This window comes from Jaculus jaculus, chromosome 1, assembly GCF_020740685.1.
Source record: "Jaculus jaculus isolate mJacJac1 chromosome 1, mJacJac1.mat.Y.cur, whole genome shotgun sequence".
Lineage (NCBI taxonomy): Eukaryota > Metazoa > Chordata > Mammalia > Rodentia > Dipodidae > Jaculus > Jaculus jaculus.
In genome coordinates, this window is record NC_059102.1 from 82870802 (window position 1) to 82894559 (window position 23758).

Genomic DNA, 23758 nt, shown 5'->3' on the forward strand with positions numbered 1-23758 from the left:
AGATGTACACAGCCAACTACTGGGCTTCTGGGCTGTGACTAGGGAGGACTAGATTTTACTGCAATTTCCAAAAGTCAGTGCATTCCAAAGTTTAATCAGTACTGCCTAATAGCTCTTGGCAGCTTTGGGTGATGGCCTTCTCCACCTGCCCAGCTGAGTACGATGTCCTAAGCACCCACATTTGATGCACATTCATGAATTCTTGGTTGCCTGTAGTCACTCCTCCATCTGTTTGAGTGGCAGAGTGCCCATTCCACAATAGAATAAATTTAAAAGTTGTTCTTGGGCTGGAGAAATGGCTTAGTGGTTAAGGCACTTGCCTGCAAATTCAAAGGACCCAGGTTCAATTCCCCAGGACCCATGTAAGCCAGATGCACAAGGAGACACATGCATCTAGAGTTTGTTTGCAGCAGCTGATGGCCCTGGCATGCCCATTCTCTCCCTCTCCCTAAATAAATAAGTTAAATACAATATTTAAAGTTGTCCTTAGCAGGGCAGGGTGGTTCATGCCTTTAATCTCAGCACTTGGGACGGAGAAGTAGGAGGATCGTGGTGAATTTGAGGCCATCCTGAGACTATGTAGTGAATGCCAGGTCAGCCTGAGTGAGAGTGAGACCCTACCTTGAAAAACCAAACAACAAAAAAGTTGTTCTTAACTTTTTTTGGAAAGCACATGTCTGAATATATCATGAAAGTTGTGGATCCTTTCCACAACAAAGTACACTCACACACACACACACATATACATCTAAAGATGTCCACATACTTCACAGATTTACATGTAAAATTCCACAAGGAACTTAGACTAATGATGTTCCCTAGAATATTGAAAGCAAATAAAATAAACCTTTTTTTTTTCAAATAGTAAGGAAAATTCAATTGAACCACTCTGTACTTAGAAAATAAAAATCAGAGAAATGCTGAACAGAGTTATAAGCAAAGTGCTTCAAGGTCTCAAGAAGCTACTTGTTTCAATAGGGTGGTCAGGGTGGCTTCGTGGAGATAGTGCTGAGGGTTCTCAAGAAGCTAGTAGTTTCAATAGGGTGGTTAGGGAAGATTCATGCAGAAAGGTCTTTGCATTGGGCAAGTGAGAAGAAGACCTGGGTTTGGGTTTGTATTAGCAGGTGCGTGCTAGCACATGCTTAACCACTGAGTTCCAAAACCCCCACCCAAAGTAGAATTGTGATTGGATCAAAAAAGAGAATGAACTTTCAGGATGAAAGAAAATGTGACTGGCCAAAGGCATAGAGACATGGATTAAATGTAAAAGACGTACAAAGAGGGAGATGGGAAATGGAATGAAACAGTCATACTATGATGAGCCTTAAAACCAAAGGCATTGCCAATGAAGTACCGTTAGCTTTTTTAAAAAAAAATATAAATGTTTTTCATTCTATTTGCAAGCAGAGAGAGACAGAGAGAAAAGAGATGGACAGATAGAGAGAATGGGTGTTCTAGGCCCTGTAGCCACTGCAAACTAATTCCAAACATATATGTGAGTTCCTGGGTCCTCAGGCCGGCTGATGTCCACCAAGGAGTCCAGGCAACTGTGGAGATCAAGGTTGTACATGCATGGCAAGAGAAAGAATCATTCTCAGGAGACAGTTTAAGTGAACAGCTCTCTTTAATCAAAAGGAAAATGGGTTTTATAAGCAATTGAGGGTCCTAAGGGGACTGGATACAATGTTGCTTGCTGATGCCTAATTAACATACATTCCAGCCAGTAGGCAATGGTATATGGTACAGGGGGATGGGCTGTGCAAAAGTTGCTGGCTGATACCATATAAGGAGTTTCTTAGGCAATGGCCAAAGGTCACAGGGTTATGCGCAAAGCCTAAGTCTTATTTGAATGTCCAAGTATCCTGTGCTTGGAGAGGGGTTGGCCTTACTTCCTGAGGATCTCCGGTCCAAGATTTTAGCCCTTAGATTTTGTCAGGGGGTCCAGGTTCACTGAAACCACCAAGAATGGGGGGAAGATCCTGGCTCCCTGCAACCTCCGAGAATGCGGGGGAGGAGCTCCCCTGCCAGTCTGGTCCCCAAAATACGACCTGCAGTTCAAGCTGCTGCAACCTCTCCATAGCCTGGGGTCTTCCTGTCAGACAGCTTAGGTTTGCTTTAACCTAGGGCCCTACCTATGTCCAACACACTACACCACTTTGTGCATCTGGCTTTATATGGGTACTGGGGAATTGAACTCAGATCATTAGGGTTTGCAGGCATGCTCCTTAACCTTAATCTCTCCAGCCCTGTTAGCATTTATATAAGGGCAATTACCTACTCTAAGCTGGAAAGGTGTTAATGAGGACAGTGGTCTCATAAAAAGGCGGAGAGTCCTTTTAAATCATTTGGGATGAGTTAAATATTCTAAACTGAATCTGGTATTTGCTGTTTGCTCTGAATGTTTCTATTCAGTTAAATCAAGATTAATTTGAGATTCTTCCACTTGGTTGTCAATAGGGAAACATATCCCAATAAATATTCTTATGAATTTTGAAGACCCTAAAAGAGTTAATTTTGGAGACCCTAAAATAGCCTGAGATTTAAAGAATGAAAATCAAGCTGAACTAAAAAGAGCAAAGAATTCTTGTGGCTCATCAGGCTGGCAAGGCAGGCACAGAAAGAACAAGAGCAAAGGTAACTTGAAACAGGTTGCCAAGGTCATGCAGCAGTTATAAAATGCCATAATGACACCCTCTTTGGAAGAGTACAGACTTCTTATCAGTGATGCCTCTGACTGCTTGCTATTTTCATTTATCACTGATGACACCTAGCCATCTTCACTTCCTATCACTGTCCAGTCCCTAATTTCCTCTCCTTAACCCTACTTTGAAACAGCTATCAACCTCAAACTGAGTACCCATGCTCAAATGTCCCTTCAAATTCCGAAATAGATGGCCACCTTCCGCCTTCACCTGGCCTAGGAGAGCTTTTCCTCTCTGAAAGACAATTAAGTCTATTTTTGCTTATCCTGGTAATCTTTGGCTGAGTATGTTTGAACAACCCATTTGTAGCAGACAGCTTCAGGTTCACTGAGATGAACTTTCAGACCAGGCACAGTTATGGAGGAAGAGATATTTATTGAAGCTTACAGATCCAGGGAAGTTCCATAAATGGCAGAAGAAGCTGGCCTGCCTTCACAGGTCCAAGCGGAGAGAGAGAAGTACAAGCCTAAAGGTCAAAAGCCATAGCACACTTCAGGAACTCCAGCTAGGCACACTTTGCACATCTTTAGATTGAAATAGGAAACCCACCACCACACCTTAAGATCACCCAGTGACATTGCCTCCAGCCAGGTGCTACAGATACAAACTACAAACAAACAACTGAATATATTGGGGCCATCTATTCTATTCAAACCACCACATTCCACCCCGGCCCCCAATAGATTTATAACCACACATTGTAAATTGTACTCAGTTCAATTTCAAAGGACCCCACAGTCTTGACCAATTTAAGATATTAATACCTGTAAAATCAAACAAGTTAAGCAATTCTAACATATAAAGGCACAGAGTAAACATTTTTAAGTGGTATAAGGCATAGCAAGGAGAGACTAAAACAATGCAAACTCAACCACCATCAAACAAACATCAAACTTCTGCAGTTCAAGTCCAGTACAACCAGAGACTGATAGTCTCCAAATTTTCCAATTCTGCCTCTCCAGCTGGGCAGAGTAGCCGGGGAACACTTCCATCTCAGGCCAACAGTGCACTCTGTGGTAGCTCTTGCACAGTCCTGGTATATCCAAAACATCTTGAGGTCTTCATGCAAAACACGGTCCATCTTCCAAAGGCTCTTTCAGCCTATCAGGGCATCATGCCCTGCCTCATGCTGCATCTCAGCAGCTGCTCCTAGAACCGTGTGCAATTCATGACCACACATTTTCCAAAGGCTCTTTCAGCCTATCAGGGCATCAGGGCATCAGGCCCTACCTCATGCCGCATCTCAGCAGCAGCTCCTGGAAGCATGCGCAATTCACGACCACTCCTCACATTTTTCATGCTTCTGAAACCAATACCAGGTGTGCAGGACACAGCCATAGTCTTAATTTGCAAACAAAATAAATCATAACCTTGAAAAGCAGGTTCCTTCTCCAGTAAACTCTTTCCAGAAGTGTTTGTATTTCTATGGTAGTCTTTCCTCAGGCATCCTTTCCATGATAAAGCAATTGGACCATCTTCCTTTAAGATTGCTAATGTGGAGCCGGGCGTGGTGGCGCAAGCCTTCAATCCCAGCACTCAGGAGGCAGAGGTAGGAGGATCACCGTGAGTTCGAGGCCACCCTGAGACTACATAGTGAATTCCAGGTCAGCCTGAGCCAGAGTGAGACCCTACCTCGAAAAACCAAAAAAAAAAAAAAAAAAAAAGATTGCTAATGTGTTTGACAATATCAGATTCAGTAACCTAAAACCAGTCTCAGTGACTGTAATTTTAACTTGCTTGAGGTTTTCTAGCTTAAAATCTTAAATCTCTCAGTCCAATATCTTTAGCCAAGCACATCAGTCCATTACAAATTTAAACTTGATCAAACTCTGGGCCTGGGAAGAAGGATGCAGCCAGCCCTTATGCCAGTAGCCCAGTTCCAACAAAATCCTCTGAAGTCTTTCCTTCCCCTTAGAAAACTCATGAGGCAAGCCTCGAAGTTCAATGCTGTCTGCACTTAGCATTCTCAGACTTTCATCAGAATAGTCCAGTCCATAAAACTTGGCTTACCACTCCAGAAGACATCTTCAGTTGCAAGCAGCAAGTCCATGCCTATTCCTCCAAAACAAAGGTTCCAAAAGATCAACATCCACGTGGTCAGGTTCATCTCAGTCCACTCCTCGGTACCAAGTTTTGTAGCAAACAGCTTCAGGTTCACTGAGATGAACTTCCAGACCAGGCACAGTTATGGAGGAAGGGATATTTATTGAAACCTACGGATCCAGGGGAAGTTCCATAAATGGCAGAAGAAGCTGGCCTGCCTTCACAGGACCAAGCAGAGAGAGAAGTACAAACCTAAAGGTCAAAACCCACAGCACTTCAGGAACTCCAGCTAGGCACACTTTGCATATCTCTAGATTGAAATCAGAAACCCACCACCACACCTTAAGATCACCCAGTGACATTGCCTCCAGCCAGGTGCTACAGATGCAAACTACAAACAACTGAATATATTGGGGGCCATGAATTCTATTCAAACCACCACAGTATTTAATGATGAACACTTTCCATTGTCACAACTGGAAGTCAGTGCTCCTCAGGACACAGGCTCTTTTCTGTGTCCATGGGACAATAAAGTAGCTGTCACCCCCAGTAGCAAGGCTCATTGGTTCACACATGGACTCTCCTCTCTCAAGGTGGGAGGAAGTGATGCTCTGAACAGGTCAGCTGATCCTCCATGCTTCCAAGAAAAGTGGATAAAATTAGAAGCAAGTTTTCTCTGGTGCTGATGATTCAATATATGGCCTTGTACATAGTATGCTGGGCTACAGCCACAGCTCTTGTTTTGTTGAGACAGGACCTCATTATGTAGTCTATGATGACCTCAAACTCTTGATTTTTTTTCTTTTTGTTTTAATTGACAATTTCTATAATTATAGACAATAAGACAATAAAACATGGTAATCCTCCTCACTTTCCCCTTTGCAACTCCACTCTCCATGACAACCCTTCCACCTTTCAATCAGTGTCTCTTTTATTTAGATGTCATCATCCTTTTGCCTCTACCACCCAAGTGCTAGGATTATGGGTGTGTTTACCATGCTTTCAAGAAAAATGCTTTTTAAAAACATCTTATAAGGAGTCTCCATTCATCGTGAATGGGTCGGATCTTCTGGAGCTGCTGCTCCCTCCACTTATGGGCATCACCAAAAGTCCAGCAGCAAAGCCACCCTTTACCACTTAGAAAAATGTTTTCCAAAGTCCTGGAGAACCAGTTACTTCAGACTACTAAACTAGTGGAGAGTCACTTGAGTTCTGAAATTCAGAAATTGGATCATACTTTGGGTGAAGAAGAATTGGAACTCCTCAATGAAAAGAGACTTGAGTCACTAAAGAAAGCTCAACAGCAGAGACAAGATGGGCTTTCTAAAGGACATAAGGAATATATAGAAATTCCTAATGAAAGGACTTCTTTCAAGAAGTGAAGGGGAGTGAAAAAAAAAAAGTGGTTTGTCATTTCTACAGAGACTCCACTTTTAGGTGTAAAATATTAGGCATTTGGCAATATTGTCAAAGAAACATCTAGAAACCAAGGTTTGAAGCTGAATGTAGAGAAAGCACCTTTCCTTTGTGAGAGACTGCATAGCAAAGTCATTCCCAACACTAGCACTTTAAATGATGGGAAAACCTAAGATTATGTTGTTGGATTTACTGACCTGGGAAATGCAGATGACTTCTCCATAGAAACGTTAGAATGGAGACATGGTTATTCTGGTATTATTAATTGCAGTGGAAATTTAAAAGCCACCATTTCAGAGCCAAAAGAAATTTGGGACATACTTCACAAAGCTGGAAAAGAAAATTTTCTAAGGGAAGAAATATGATCCGAATTCCAATAATTATAGCTCAGTTATAATTCTCTGTAATAGCCTGTTTATTTTTGTTTACTTCATATTTAAGGATTTTCTAAGTTCTATTACTTTTTTTTTCAAGGTAGGGTCTCACTGGCTCAGGCTGACTAGGGATTCACTATGTAGTCTCAGGGTGGCCTTGAAATCATACTGAGTGCTGGAATTAAAGGCGTGTGCCATCACAGCCAGCTCAGTTCTATTAATTTTGATCCATTGATCATTTAATACTCACATTTTGGCATTTTATGCAATTTAGCACATGGAAAGGTATCTTTACTATTTTCTGTGTGAAGCTAGTATGTTAACTGAAAGAAACTTTGGGGAAGTTTTTAAATTACCTAAAAAGTAGACTTGAAGGTTTGGAGAGATGGTTTAGTGGTTAAGGTGTTTGCCTACAAAGCCAAAGGACCCAGGCTTGATTGCCCAGCACCCATGTAAAGCCAGATGCACAAAGTGACACATGAGTCTGGAGTTTGTGTGCAGTGGTTGCAAGCCCTGGCATGCCCATTCTCTCTCCCACTCCCACCCCCATTTGCCTCTCTCTCTGTCTCTCTTTCTCTCAAATAAATAAAATACATAAATAAAAAAGTATTTTTTTTTAAGGAGACCTGGGAAAATGGCTCAACAGTTAAAGGCACTAGGTTAAATTTCCTCAAAAGGGTCTGGATTCTATTTTTAAAATTAATTTGAACATGATAGGATCCTTACATATATATGCAATTTATGGTTGTGTTTTTAATCTGTTAAGTTAGAAATGGGAATTCAGCAAACTATTCCAGGACAAATTCTCAATTAGCATTATTTATACCACAGGTCAGCTAATGCTGCTATAACCCATGTACTTGTAAATAAATTATAATCTCTTGTGTGTTCTTGAAGAACTATTAAAAACTTGGTCACTTAAAAACATATGAGTATAGTCTACTTAGAGCTTAATTTAGGGAATGAGATTTAACAGAGTCCCAAGAGAATAAGAAAGAAAAATGGGTTTAGAAAGCTGATTACAAGACTTGCTGTGGTAAAAATATAAAGAACATGCCAAAATAGGAAAGAATTGGGCATATGGAACAGTGGTAGAACATTTGTCTAACATGCACCAGGCAACAGGTTCCATCATTAAGTAATAAAAATAAAAAATAAGACAATTCTGGGCTGGAGAGATTGCTTAGTGGTTAAGGTGTTTGGTTGCAAAGACAAAGGCCCCAGGTTTGATTCCCCAGGACCCATGTAAGCCAGATGCACAAGGTGGCGCACACTTCTGGAGTTTGCAGCAGCTGAAGGCCCTGGTGCTCCCATTCTCTCTCTCTCTCTCTCTCTCTCTCTCTCTCTCTCTCTCTCTCTCTCTCCTCTCAAATAAATAAAATAAAGAAATAATTTTTTTTTAAAAAGACAATTTTGATGATGACATTCTCTGCATTAAAGACAGACATTGAATATATTTAGCCCTGTTTTCTATTGAGCTTCAGAGCCTTAAATTCAAAGAGACACTTCCAACCCCACTGCACAGACACATACTTCTTTATTATGCAGGTTCATATACGTGCAGTCTTTGGGAACAGCCATGAAAAATAAAAGAAGGCACCATTGGTCTTATCACGGAAGATCAAGACTGTTCATCATTTACTCTGAAGGCTTTTTCATCTGTTAGCATCCAAGTGACTCAGGTACCTTTACAGTGTCTTCCCTTTTCATTTCAGTTAAAATTTTTGGAAAAAGCTGAGCATGCACAGAAGACTTAGTGTATACCTTCCTGTCTGCCACATTTATGATGCAAACTGAGCATGCCTCTAAGCATTCCTGTCCACCATCTTAAATTTTGAATGTGTGCCTCATGATCATGCACAGAGAGTGCCCAAAGCTATAGACAGCCATCTTTTCTTCTTTAAGCATGGTCAGGAATGTGCTTGAACTCCAGAATGCTGGCCTATATCAATATGTATAGACTCACCACTGTGTTATTCCTTGGTAATATATATTTTTACTTTGCTTTCATCAGTATGCAAATCCATTTCATTTGGATACACTTTAAATGTAGAGACAATAAAACACAACCCGAAGCAGGATAGAAAGACAGACAGGGAAAAATTATGAGGACATGGAAAGAAAAGAGGCCCCTTCACTCCAGAGGCTGGTTGAAGCCTCTCACCAACTAAGAATCATGAATTCCAGCATAATTAACATTTGTTATGAAGGAAATGGACATAGGGACAATATTCCCTTGACATATAGATATTTTGTGTTAACATAACAATGAATCATGCTTAAGGCCTTACTCCTTTCCCAGATATTCTCTTGGAATCTCAAAGACAAGACCAAATTTTTATTTATAGTAAAAATTTTCTTCATTTCTTCCATAATCCTTGTGATCTAGGTTTTGCCTTATTAGCTATAACCCTAGCTAATGCATAAGAAACCTATGTTGTGGTTTCTTCTCAGCCCTATGAGATATAACTTCAGAGGCCACCACAAACAGCAGTATGGTTACTGTTAGGATACTTGTGACTCTCTTTGGGAAGCCCATACCCAGTGCTTTCCAGTGTGTCTTACTTGCCTCTCCCCCCCACAGTACCTCTTTTCCTCTTAACTCTAGTACTTAAAACTCTATGTTAAAAATGCATATTAAGGGCAGGAATGTTAAGGTGCTTGCTTACAAAGTCAAAGGAGCCAGGTTTGTTTCCCTGGGACCCACATAAGCCAGTTGTACAAGGTAGCTCAAGTGTTTGGAGTTTATTTGCAGTGGCTGGAGGTCCTGGTGCACCCATTTTGTCTCTCTGTCTCTTTCTCTCTCTCTCTCTCAAATAAATAAATAAAAGTAAAATATTTGAAAACCAAAAATAACACCAAAATTCCCAAACAACAACAAAAGTCTGTGGGATTTTTTTTTTTTAAATGTCTTTTAAGAGCCAGGCATAAGTGGTTCACAGATACAATGCCAGAACTTGGGAAGCAGAGGTAGGAGGATCACTGTGAGTTCAAGACCAGCCTAAGACTACATAATGAATTACAGGTCAGCCTGGGATGCAGAAAGACCCTACCCTGAAAAACAAAGCAAAATAAATGTCTTTTAATTAACTCCAGTTCTGCTTCATACTGGCTGACCTTGAAATTTCTTTCAGTGATGAAGCTAAGAATCCAGTTTTACCTGAGTTCAGTTCTCTGTAAGATTAAATAAATTCCTCAGTCTGCCAGGTATAGTGTAGGGCAATGTCTCTGCCCCAACACCACTGATAAACCCAAAAACCTCTTAATTCATGCTGTATTTATTTTAAATCTCTTTTCCATATAAATGTGTCTATCTCTATTGAGGAAAGAAACTTATTGCATTTTTCCCATGATTAGTGAGGTAAGGAGATTTATGAGTGGTTTCATCATTGGCCCACCATTTCTGTAACAGGCAGAATGAATGACTGAAAACCAAGATCATTTTCTAAAGTCTTATAAAGATTTGGCTCTAAGGTCAAAGGCAATATGGCTTTCCTTACCCACCTTGTTCCCCTCCCCTTAAGGAAGAATGCCAACTTTGAGGGTTAGGAACCTTTGGATGGGGTCAGCAAAAACATCCTATAGTAATATAGGAATAGAATTGAATTTTGTGGGCCAAATAGTCTTTGTGGAGACAACTTAACTCTAGCACTGTATTGCAAAGCTGCCGTAGGCAATAGGTGAATGACTGGAAATGTCCATGGCTGGGTAACAATGAAAGTTTATTTTCAACCCCGGGCAGCAGGCCTAGTGTTGGTGGACACTTGTGTGGATGACTGGAAATTCCTAAGAGTAGAATGGAGAAACAATCACTAACTTCGTATCCCACTCTTATACTGCTAAAGATGTGCCGCTTAATTCCCTAATGCCTCCGTTTCCTCTTGTGTAAAAGGAAGACAACATAATAGCCGTTGTGGATCACTTGGGGATTCATGAACGATTCGGCATATGACAAATATTTAGACCTAGATCTGGAATTTTTAAAAAAGGAATTAAACCCCAACACCTCAGCACTGAAGCAGACCAAAAATGAACCCAACATGGCTCAGGGAAATCTTGCGGAAGAAGGGGCGGAAAGAATGTCAGAGTTACATGTTGGGTCATGATTTGCAGAGACATTTATCATACTAATAACTGGGGGCTAACTCCACAATGCACGACCCATTTTCATTAACAAGGAGGGTCTAATGGGAGGGGGTAGATCACAGATGAGCCTAAATAATGGTACCAAACTGCCTGTATTCACTGAAATGAAAACTAATAAATTAAATTTTTAAAAAAAGGAGTTAAATAACCTTTAATAATTTAATTTTCAAGTAGAAGGATAGGGATGGTATGTTTTAAATTGTTCTGGATACAAACTAAAAGTATGCAAAGCCTCAGCAATTTTCTGTTACCTCCCAAGTGTCTACCTCACTGAAACTTTTAAAATCAAGAGAACTGCCTCCCCTTTACCTGCCAGCAGAACAAGTAAACAACCATAGTTTTTGTAGGCTCCAAAAGAATGTTCTCTATATTCTTCAAATGTTCAAATTTAGTTCACACACTCATCTTTCACCACCACCTGAATTCTAGTCCCTTCACCAGTATCCTAATCCCAACATCCATTATCTAGGACTAGAAGACAAAAAATATCTCTCCTCAATCCATCCACACCTAGTCACCAAAACCTGTCAATTTCTCTTCTATAGGATCTCTTGAAACCATCTGATTCTCTCCATCCCTATTGTAGCACCTTGGTTCTACCTTGTGCTATGTTGGTATCCTTCTTACTTCTAAACATAACCCCATTCACACATTCCCCACATTGTCACTCATGGACTCTCCCATAGAAGCTAGTCCAATCATTTCAATTATTCCCTGTTCCAACTATTTTTAAAAAAAGAATAACAATAAAAATTCTCAAGATTTTTATTTTCATTCTCATACTTACATGTCCACAGACCAGATTTTTGAAAATGGGGATCCAGGCCTTTGGGTCATAACAAGTTTCTCTTTTGAGGAATTTATGATAGGGGACCCAGGAAATGGCAGTAATAGCAATTTCTAACAAAGCACCCACAAAACTTGAACTATTTTCCCCCATTGAGGCAACCCCCCCAAAAAAATGCATCTTTGAGACTGGTTGTGTGAGCTTCTGATCAGAGTCCTCAGAAACCTGATTATATGAGTCCCAAATACATACACCAATACAAAACAAGACATGGATAACAGACTTGAAAGGGATTCTAAGGGCCAAATCTTCCCTGATCATATTAATCAGGCACTGGCCAAAATCTAAACCCATTTGTAATTGTAGACACTCCTACTCCCTTTAGCTTTCCCCACAGTCTTCTTTGTCATCTCTTCTGCTCCTCACATACAAGTATTTTCTGTGGACATAGCCTGAGAGAAGGTTCCTATTTCTCTGCTTCCTGGATGTTTGGGGAGGAAAGGTATGTCTTCACAAACTCATAATTAGTGCTTGATTTTAGGGGTTAGAGTCATACAGAAGTGCATTTCTTGGAAAGTGCCCTGCCCACTGTCCTCTGACTTGATGTAGGAAACATAATGATCCATAGTTAACAAAGAACTGTACAAAAGGGCCTGAAACACTGGATCAGTTAATTCCTCACTGCTGGGATAAAATACCCAAGCAATTGCTTGAGAGATGGCTTATCAGTTAAGGCACATACCTGCAAAGGACCCAGGTTCCCCTCTCCAGATCCGGTGGAAGCCAGATGCACAAAGGTGAGGCAAGTGCAAGGTCTCATATGCCCACTAGGTGGTGAAAGAATCTGGAGTTTGATTTCAGTAGCTGAGGCCCTGGTGTGCCAACCCTCTCTCTCTCTCTCTCCCTCTCTCTCATTTTCTGGCTCGCTCTTTGTTAAAAAAAAAATATACCCAAGCAGGAGTAATGTAAGGAAGGAGGTTATTTCAGCTTCAGTTCCTGAGTTAAGGTCCATCATGACTGGGAAAGCATGGCAGAAGCAGGAAGCCTCTATCACACTGTCACTGGGAGACAAGAAGTAGAGAGAGACAGTTCTGAATGTAACATTTCAAGACTCACCCCCAGTAACACTCTTCCTCCAGCAAGGTTCCACCTTCTAAAAGTTCCCCAGTCTTTCCAAAAAACACCACTTTGCTTGGGATAAAGTGTTCAAACACATGGGTCTATAAGGGGAAGGCATTGCATCCAAACCACCACAAGGATGCTTGATTCATTCTGAAGTCTTTAACTCATTGATGCCCTGAGCAAGATAAGTGAAGAGTAAAGATAGCATTCTGAAGCATCAGTGGTAGGCTGTCTTTTCCTGACCAACTGACAACAATAAAGTTCCTTCACAAAAATTCACCTCTTCTCTGTCCATAGCTACCTGCTGGAAGCACATTTGTACCCCAGCCATGAAGGGAACTGGCCAGAAGGCTCTGGAGGTCATGAGGATGTAGCTGTGTAACCAGCTGAAGGGGACAGAATGGATGGGCTGAGAGAGGTTGCAGAAACCTTCTGCCAGGAATATGATATTTCTTTCCATCCCTTCAAAGGCAAGTATCTGAATAATCTTCTCCAAGTGGAGACAGTGCAACAAAGAGCTAAAATCCATGTATCCAAGCTAACAGTCCAAGAGCCTTTTCAGTGAGATGAACTGCCTGTGTGTGTTAAGGACGAAGCTTTGCTGGGTGGCTGCCTTTCTGGGCCAGGGAAGGGTGCCTCTCAACACCTCTGCATGGATGGGTAGATGATGGTGATGGAGATCTGAAGCCTCTTCTCTGCTTCATTGCAGGTCTTGAAAAACAAGCCAAAGCAGCTAGTGCAGCACACTTTGGAGTGCGGAGGGAGAGCCTGGGCCAGCTGGCAAGAGGCCCATGCAGCATCCAGGCTTCCTCCTCCCTTCCCACTGCTAAGGATGGAGAAGGTTTCTTTAGAAAACTCTTTAAGTTCTTTTTTAAAACATTTTTATTTATTTATTTGAGAGAGATACAGAAATAAGTATGTAGAGAGAGACAGAGAGAGGGGGGAAGAGAGAGAGAGAGAGAGAGAGAGAGAGAGAGAGAGAGAGAGAGAGAGAGAGAGAAAGGGCTCAAGTCAGGGCCTCCAGCCACTGCAAACGAATTCCAGATGCATGTGCCCCCTTGTGTGTCTGGCTTAAGTGGGTCCTGGGGAGTGAAGCCTGGGTCCTTTGGCTTTGCAGGCAAGTGCCTTAACTGCTAAGCCATCTCTCCAGTCCCCCCTTTTAAAGTTTTTTTTAAAAAATATTTTATTCATATTCTTTTCTTTTTGTAACACTTTATTGACAACCTCCATACATATACACAATGTATCCTGATCATATCCTCCCACCACCCTTTTTTTAACCCCTCCACTGAACCCCTTTATTCTTTCCTCTTCTATTCTTTTTTTGTTTGTTTGCCCTTATCGTACTATCTTATACAGATAGTATCAGCCACTGTGAGGTCCTACAGAAGTACATTTCTTGGAAGCAGATTTGCCCACTGGAAGATGACACTGCCACTTAGTGGAAGACAGCATTCCAAAGCACTCTCCCATTCCTTTAGCTCTTGCATTTTTTCTACCATATGTTCCTGAATGGGGCCTGAGCCTTAGAGGGTATGATAAAGATGTCTCGGTTAGTAGGGAACACTCCACTGCACTGTCACTTCTTGGCATTTTGATAAGTTTCGAGTCTCCTTAGTAGTCATCATCTTCAGAAAAGAGTAGCTTCTCTAAGCAAAAGTGAAAGTAGCATTACTATATGGACAGAATACAAATATTTAGAGGGCATAATACAGCCACTGAGCCAAACAATGGTAGTAGCTCTACCCACCTCAGGCTTATGACCTCCCCAGCCATAGGATCCAGACTAAGTTTTCAGTACCAGGCACGAATTCCTTTCTGTGATTGGATTCTGAGGGAATTTGGTGGGATTCCTTCAAAAAAAAAAAAAAAAAAAAAGGCAGCTAGAGAGCAGTTGGCTTCCCAATAACAAACATGTCACCATTATACCAGTTGGCACATTTGGCCTGGCTTGCAGGATCCACTGCTAGCTAAGCCTATTGATTGTTTTTCTCCCCGTGTAGGCTGCAGCAGTGCACTGTAAGCAAGTCAACAGGAAGAGACTTCCTTCCAGTTCAGTTCCAGCTTGATTAAGATTCTTAGTGTCCTGAAGCCAATGCATGTAATGTCTTCAGTAGTAGGTTCATATTATCTAGTTTTGATGGGCAACCAAGAGCCTTGGCAGTAGCCTGTCCTGTTTGGGGGGTGGGTATCAGAGGCCTCCCTGACCAACTGGGAAGTACTCCACCCCTGGCACAGAAAATGTTCTGTGAAAATCTATAGCTTCTAGGTACAGCATTATCCACCCCTACTGTTCAAACTATCTCCTTATCATACCTTTTTTGTTTGTTTGTTTGTTTGTTTGTTTGTTTTTAGCTAGAAAAGAGTAGGTCTCCATATGGGTTATTCAAAACATCTTTAGTTTTGTTTAACCCTTCTCCCACTCCATCCCCATAACCTGACCCCAGCTTGGATCTTTCCACCTTCCCCGAGATACTCTCAAGAGCAGATGTGAGAACTTGCTTAGGAAGCTAGCAGGTAATCATGGGCTCTCCTGAACTCTTTTTATCATCATCATCATTTATTTTTATTATTATCCTTAATCACTATTATTATTGACAAACTACCTTTGAAAAGGTTTTCAAAGAAGTGCTGGCCCCAATAAGGCAGGATAGAGAGTGGCCCTGGGTCCTTTCTGGTTCCGTATTGCTTTGGAGAGATCTTTAAGGATGCCACATCAGTGCTGAAATACATGGAGCCTAACCAGTATCCCTGGTCACTGAGCAGAACCAGAGCCAAGTGGGAAGTTTCCACCCATGACCTGGGAATCCTGAAGCCACGGGGAGCCACAGGGAGAAAAGAAATCACTAATGTAGAAGCCAAGAAAATGTACTGCATAGGCTCTGGGTGGTCCCATATCCAGTACTGCAGTCAGCCTGCCTACATGGACAGTATTTCATGAGTGAACTTGTACAAAATAATCAGGACAGTCTCATGTGGCATGTGACTGTGATCACACCAAGCCCCCCACCTCCCTGGGAGACATGCCTGGTTTTATAGACCAGCAGGGAAATCCTCCTGACACAGCTCCCCAGGGAACCATGTGGAGGTAAGGATATAGAGGATGAGTATGGAGTTAGCAACTGAGAGGGCAAGGAGAATGATGGTCTAGGAAGCAGTTCATTACTTCTGGAACATATATTGGAAATCAAGGCAGAGGAAAGAGCTGGAACATGCAGACAGGAATGAGATAGAAGAGGCCACAAGAGGAAGTTATTTTATAGGATGCTAAAGATGTCTCATATCACAACAAAGATTTGAAGCAGGATCTTACATCATTTTCCTCTATATGCTAAGCCATGCAACTTCATTTGGGCTCCCATGATTGTAATTTATTTGCTTACACATTTTCCTAACAACACAATGAATTCCAATGAAGGCACACATCCAGTCTCAGCTGTGTGTATCTGTCCATTACTTCTCATGATGTGAGGTCCATCCTACCTAGTGGTCAGGGGGTTATTTGAATTAATGAAAACATGTATTTGGGGAGGTAGAAATAAGAGTACAGCAGTGAGCAGATTATAGGGGAGAGGGTCTATGCAGCTATTGAAGAGGTCACAGTATCCACATCTAGTAGATGGAAAGATCTAGGCCACTGAGCATTTCCCCTTTTGATACCCTAGTGACACAGTGGGAAAATTCAGACTTAGCTGACTAAAAACAAAACAAAAACAACTGGGGTTGACATGGCTGCAACAGCAAATATGCCTAAGGAAATTCCAAAAGGAACATAGCATAAAGTGTTGAGATAGAGAGGCGCCTGTGGCAAATGGATCCACAATTTATAGATTCAGTAGAATCAACAGTGAAAGATCTTAGAAGCCACATCTGAGATCTATTCAATACTATACTATTTGGCTAGTGATATCTGCAAAACTCATACAAATGTATATCACACACCTCATTTCTACTGATATCTTTGTTCTTTGCTCTCTCAAGCAAGTAGAAACTTTCACCATAACTATATTACAGCAACAGTCACTCCTAAGTCACTGCTTTTCATAGTAAGCCATTTCCTGTTCACTCCTCTTTGATGTATCTTACACTATACTTCTCAGGAGGAATCTGGAGATGTGACTCTCTGCATCCATGTAGGTAAATAGTGGAAAGGGATCTGAGGTGTAAATCATCTTACACCAGGAACCTTCCTTGGGCCTGATTTTGGAAAGCCAGAATCTGTAAAACTTTCCTCTAGATAGCCAGTCATGGATGTGCTGCCACTGAGTAATTGCCACAGGAGCCACCAGCTGTCATTATGAAATCTTTTATAGGCACTCTGTACATGGTAAAAGAATGCATTAAAGTTATACCATGTGCAGCAGCAGCTAATGCTGTTTTATGGAGACAGTAGCAGAGAGCATGCAAAAATATCACACTACAACTCCCATGATTCTTGTTTCTTACAACTCCCCTGAAGCAGGATGTGGAGCTACAATTTTAACCCTTTCATCACAGCAGGGGATCATTTGATTAATATATACATAGAAGCAAGTCTTTGCCCTTAAGCAAGAAGATATTAATGATCTCATTAATTAATGATTTCAGAGCTCTGCTGCACACTCACTAGCCAACTTCTTATAAAAATGAAGGCAGGGAGTTTTCCTTGATGTTTCCTAGGGCAGAGAAGAGCTTTTCACCTTTCTTGTAGTTGAGACCAGTGATCTGCCAACTCTACATAGGTTGTGTGGCAAGTGGAATGAACATTCTGGCGAGATGAGACATTTGTGTGACTGGCTACATGAAGCCTACTCGAACAAACTTGAGACTTATTTGATTGCTCTATAAGTTCTACTTACTCCTTAAAGTTCTCCATTGACCTACCATAGTATTAGAAATTTCCACCACTGTGCTTGAAAGAGGGAGATAGATCTAAAAGGTGTCTGTTAAAATCCAGACTGCTTGGGCTGGAGAGATGGCTTAGCAGTTAAGTGCTTGCCTGTGAAGCCTAAGGACTCTGGTTCGAGGCTCGATTCCCCAGGACCCACGTTAGCCAGATGCACAAGGGGGCGCACGCCTCTGGAGTTCGTTTGCAGTGGCTGGAGGCCCTGGCATGCCCATTCTCTCTCTCTCTCTCTCTCTGTCTCTCAAATAAATAAATAGAAATGAACAGAAAATATCCAGACTACTTGATGATATCTTAGAAATCTTAGGAATGATGATAACATTTTTCTAATTACCTAAGAGGAAGAGAAGGTAAGAGTATTATGATAAAAGATCAGGATATCTGAAAGTTCAATAAGATAAAAATATCTAGCAAATATGAATATATATCCAGCAATGGAAAACCTGGTGAATACTGAGGGTTGTTGAATTAAAGAGAACTTGGAGGTATTCTATGTTCTTGTTCTTTTTAATGTGTGAAAATGTTCTTTATGAGAAAAATGGAAAAAATATTTAGATTCCTGAGCATCACCCAAATCCATGGAATCAGAGTCCCAGAAAAAGACATTGCCTGTAAGTACTTACAGCAAGTTTTAGGCAATAAGAGCTTAAAAAAAAAAACATTGAATTATAAAGTTAAATGGCAATAGAGAGTAAATGCAATGGAAAAGTGATGTTAGGAAATTAACATATTTGGGGAGATAAATCAACTCAGTTAAAGACTTTCCACCTTGGACTAAAAAGAAACTGCGTAGAGCACCTGCTTTGGCCATATGTCAGGTCTTGGGTTTAATCTCTAGCACCACCACCAAAAAATCCATTGACGGAATGAGTCAGGAATAATGTTACTTCTTAATTTAATAGAATTGAAATCTAAAGACTTTGGTAGAGAGTTTCACTGGAAGACAACAACATCATCAGCAAGGGTTAGGAAAATAGCACAATTTTCTCTTTGTAGAAGAAATTTGTAGACTTCAGAATTCCTGTTGTTAGAAAACTTTATTTTTTTTCTTTTTCCATTTTGGCAATGCTGGGAAATAAGCTCAGGACCTTGCTAGATGTGATCAGAGTTTCTTTAGTCCCTCTTTACCTTTCTGCTACCTGGCCTTGTAGCTGAATCACCTGTGCACCTTCAAAATGAACAGACCAATGTCTGCTGACCTCCAACATGAACCCCCAGTCACTAGAAAAAAATTTCTATATTTTCAAGGCCCACATGTAATTCTAAAATAGAGATGGCATTAAAAACCAGTTGCTTGAGGGAGATAAGAAGATCATTCAGAGGGTCAAGTGCTTGCTATGCAAGCATGAAGATCTGAGTTAGGACCATGTCACAGCCACTTGGCGTGGACCTCACCTGTAGTTCCAGTGCTTGGAAGTTGCAGACAAAATCTCTGGGGCTTGCTTGCTGGCTAGCTAATCTAACCAAATTTATGAGCCCTTGGTTCAGTGAGAGACCTTGTCTCAAAAATTAAAGTGGTGGCCACGCATGGTGAGGCATGCCTTTTACTCCCAGAACTTGGGAGGCAGAGGTAGGGGGATTACTGTGACTTCAAGGCCACTCTGCAGACTGGGCTAGTGTGAGACCCTATCTCAAAAAAAAATAAAATAAACTGGGCAGTGGCACTCACCTTTAATCCCAGCACTAGGGAGGCAGAGGTAGGAGGATCACCATGAGTTCGCAGCCACCTGTGATTGAATTCCAGGTCAGCCTGGGCTAGAGTGAAACCCTACCTCAAAAAACCAAAGAAATAAAAATAAAGTGGAAAACTGCTGAGGAAGGCAACCTACAGTAACCCCTGGCCTCCACATGTACGCATATATGTGTATATGTACACACATATACACTCAAACAAAAAAAAAAAAAAAAGGAAAAAAAACCCCAATGTATTTTCCTATGGAATAAAACCCAAACCCTTCAACCAGGCATGGTCACCCTTCCCATTCTGTCTTCGTGAAATGACTATCTTGTTACTCCAATAAGCCAAACCAATACCTGACACTTCCTGGGTCTTAAATAGATGCTAATTGAATTAATGCATCAATGAGCTAGACACATGGATCAATTTTAATTAGGAGACTTGGAGAGTTGTAGATAATCTTAATATATAAAAATGAGGCCAGGTAGGAGAAAGGAGACTGGGGTGATATTATGGTAGAAATCAAGTTAGCTAGATACCAAAGTTAATTCCTTTAATGTAATTTAATGTAATTCTGTGTTGAGTAATTTTCCTTAGAATTATGTCACAGTTTATAATACCCTTTAAGGACAAACAGAAAAATGAGGGTTAGAATCTCTTATGTTATTATCTGCACAATGGAGAAACCCTTCACTGGTGGGCACTATGTTGAATGATCCTCAGCTCTCTAAGTATTGTTCCTCAGTTTCCCTGAAATCCTTTCAGGATCTTACTTGATTGGGAACATGAGGTAGGATCTGCTTATCCACTTACATTTTCATCTTTTTCTTTCTTCCTTTCTTTCTTTCTTTCTTTCTTTCTTTTTTCGAGATAGGGTCTCTGATCCAGGCTGGCCTAGAATTCACTATGGAGTCTAAGGGTGGCCTCAAACTCACAGCAATCCTCCTACCTCTGCCTCCTGAGTGCTGGGATTAAAGAAGTGCACCACCATGCCAGACTTAAAATTTCATCTATTTTGTTGCCTGAAGTTTGGGAAAACTGTACTTAAAGTTCTTGTTTTTCCTTAGCTAGTAGAAAGGAGGAAGTTGTGATAATTTCCTTGAAAAATATTAACTCAAGACCCCACCCATGGGTGGATCGCTGGTCATTGTTTCTTTGAAGAGAAGGAGGGAGAAAAGAACAGAACAGGACGGGAAGTAACACCATGAGAATCTGAACCTTCTGCTGCAAATGTGGGTGGATCAGCAAGGCCTGGCTTTAGGAACTAGTATTACAGGAAAGTCTGTTCCTTGCCCAGGGTATGATGACTCACCAGTGTCACCACTGCAAACTCCAGAGGCAAACCTTGTACCAAGAAAGATGAAGAGGACCCACCAGAGTGTACTCGGAACCCATTCTCTCTGTCACCAGTATAAAATTGTGACTTAGCAGAATTCCCACTGGAAAAGGTTTGTGCACGTGTTTTTCTAATGTTATTTCAGCACCTCAGGCTTTCTCACCATTCCAACTCATTATCTTACTGCTAAAAGGTTTGGCTCAGAAACACCTCTGAGAAACTCAGAGTCAACTTTTTCTTCCTTAAACACCTAGAATTTTTACACACATTTCAGGGGGCTCACAGGGCCCTTTGAAACTATTGTAGATATGCACAACCCTAATCTACTCAAAAACTCCATATTACTAATGAAAATGATTTTTAAAATATTATTATTAGCCAGGCATGGTGGCGTATGCCTTTAATCCTAGCACTTGGGAGGCAGAGGTAGGAGGATCACCGAGAGTTTGAGGCCACCCTAAGATTACATAGTAAATTCCAGGTCAGGCTGAGCTAGAGCAAAACCCTACCTTGAAAAAGCAAATATATATATTTGCAAGCAAAGAGAGAGAAACAGAGAGAGAATGGGCAGGCCAGAGCCTCTAGCTGCTGCAAATGAACTCCAGATGCTCATGCCACTTAGTGCATCTGGATTTATGCCGATACTAATCAAACTCAGGTCACTAGGTTTTGCAGGCAAGAACCTTAACTGCTGAGCCATCTCTCCAGCCTCTAAAACAATTTTTTAAACTGTACACTGCCATCCACAAGTTTCCATGTGTAACTATACTTGAGTGTAGTTATTGAATTTAATTCATTTTCCTAAAATGAATTGAGAAGTTTTCCTTTAAAACATAATAATTATGGTCTGGAGAGATGGCTTAGTAGTTAAGGAGCTTTCCTGTGAAGCCTGAAAACCCAGGTTCAGTACCCATGTAAGCCAGATGCACAATGTGGTTCATGCATCTGGGATTTGTTTATAGTGGCTCGTCCTGGAACACTCATTCTCTCTCTCTCTCTCTCTCTCTCTCACACACACACACACACACACACATTCTCTCTCCCTCTCTCTCTCTCTGTCTGCCTCTATGAAATAAATAAATAAAATATTATAAAAGCATTATAATTATATGCTATATATATATGTTACATAGCTATATAAATATAAAATAATATATTAGAAACAGAAGGGGTTTAATGAACTAGAGAGAAAGATAAGACAGGTAAGTCAGTCATAGTAACAAGGTAGAAAGTAGCAATGACTTTGACTGAAACTGTTGCTTGGCTACCTCCAGCCATCTTCTCTTTACTCCTTGCTGTCAGGACAAAGATTCTTATTTCATTGTTCAATTATCTCAGTCATGACTCAGAACTCCACAATCCAGAAACAAATAACTCATTTTTTTATGCTTCTCATTTACTCTCTCAAAAGGCTGAGCAACTCACCAGCCCCAACCTTGTTTGTTTTGTGGGGTTTTTTAAATAAGAAAATAAGTCCAAGATTTATGAAGGCATTTGCCATGAGGACAATCAAAGCATGACAATTTTTGACTAAGAACCTGACTTGGGGTGTTTCCTCTCTCTTTCTCAGGGAGGTGACATCAATGCACTTCAGATAGAAGAGCCAGGTGATAAGTCGACAGGTAAGAGAGCTGGGAGACATAAATCTAAAGTGGTAGAGAATGAATGAACAAATATTTTAATACAAATAAAAAATATGCTTTGAGTGATAAGCAAATGGGCTAGCAGACCTCAATACAAAAGTTTGTAATGCTGGCAAGCTGGTAAATCCTTAATTGTAGCTTTTGAAGGATCCTCTGCATCGAACACCACTTAGTGCCACAAACGGAAAGCTTCTGTACTCCTCTGGCTAATGTAAGTAAGTAAATATATTTAGGCCAGGCTTTCACATGTAGGGAAAATGTCTTATCATCTTTTAGAGTAAACTAACTATCTATAGCAATGCTCAAACACAGCCCTAAATAACACTAAAGTCTATACACAGAAAAGAAGTTGTGTTCTATGTGATTTTAGACAAGTTGCTCAAATTGCTAAGGCTTCTTTCCTCACCTATAAAATAGATGATTACACATTGTCTATAGTTTTTGTGAAGAGTAGAATGTATACCTTTGTAAAAGACACAGGATAGCATCTGGTACTTAATTGATGTTCACTATTTGTATATTTCCTCTCAGTTGCTTGTGCTTCCGTATATTACATTGAGCCATAGAAAATTGCTTGGTTTTTTTTCAAGTAAAAATGGTTGTGAATGAGCAATTTCATGAGGTTCATGCAATTACTTTATGAATGTAAGCTCTGACCCCACTATCAGCTAGCCCATCTGGAGCTTACATGTGAGGAAAGGGCAGGTCAGAGTTTGAATAAAACTGATCATTGTTTGGAGCTTAGACTGGAGAGTCTATTTGCAAGTATAGATAACAGGGATTTGTAAGGGTATAAGGAGGAGAAAGAAACCTCACTTGGCAGAGATAGGTTTACATAATCAGGGTTAGACAGTTGCATACTAGACAGCTGCTCAATAGCTTTTGGCACCAAAATATATTGACCAGCTGGGATATCATTAATGCTTAACAATTTTATCCTTATGACCACATCTTGGCCAATTAAGTTGTCTTTGACCACCAAAGGGTATAATATATTCTATGCCACATGTGTATCTGTGTAGCTCATATTCTATTACGTTGATGTGTTACATAATACACACTAAGTATAAATACATTTGCTTCTTCAGAATACCATGTTAGATGGTGATTAGAGGAAAATAATTTAAATACGAATTAATTTCTTTAAATAATTAGGCATTACTCTGGGAAACAGTTGTATGTATGTGTGCATGTTCTGAAAGTAAAGGGATCCAAATCAAGTAAGTTTTTAAATGAATTTTTGGGAAATTGCTACTAAAAATTAATCTGGCTTGGGAAAGCCAATTCTTTACAAATGCCTACAAATAAATATAGACAAGAAAGAGGCAATTGCTTTAAAGAAAAAAGAAGGTAATAGAAAGATTAAGCAGACAAACGGGAACAAAAAAAATGGAAAAATTAAACAGAGACTACTTGGGAAGTCAGGAGAAGCCCCATAGCCAGTATTACAAACCTGTGGAGCACTTCAGAAATAGTTCTAGGTAGGAAATCTCCCCATAGGACCTTTAAATTATGAGACAAGCAAAATGAACAAGACAGATATAAGACATTTGCATGCTACAGTATTACCCAGAATACTTCACACACTAAAGCTTAATGCATTAAAACATCAGAATGTTTCTCCAA

At 40.6% G+C, this 23758-nt stretch overlaps 1 pseudogene; it reads left to right on the top strand.

Moving 5' to 3' along the window:
• The first annotated feature begins 5800 nt into the window (after positions 1-5800).
• On the top strand, positions 5801-14032 carry LOC101610334 (annotated as a pseudogene).
• The last annotated feature ends 9726 nt before the right edge of the window (positions 14033-23758 follow it).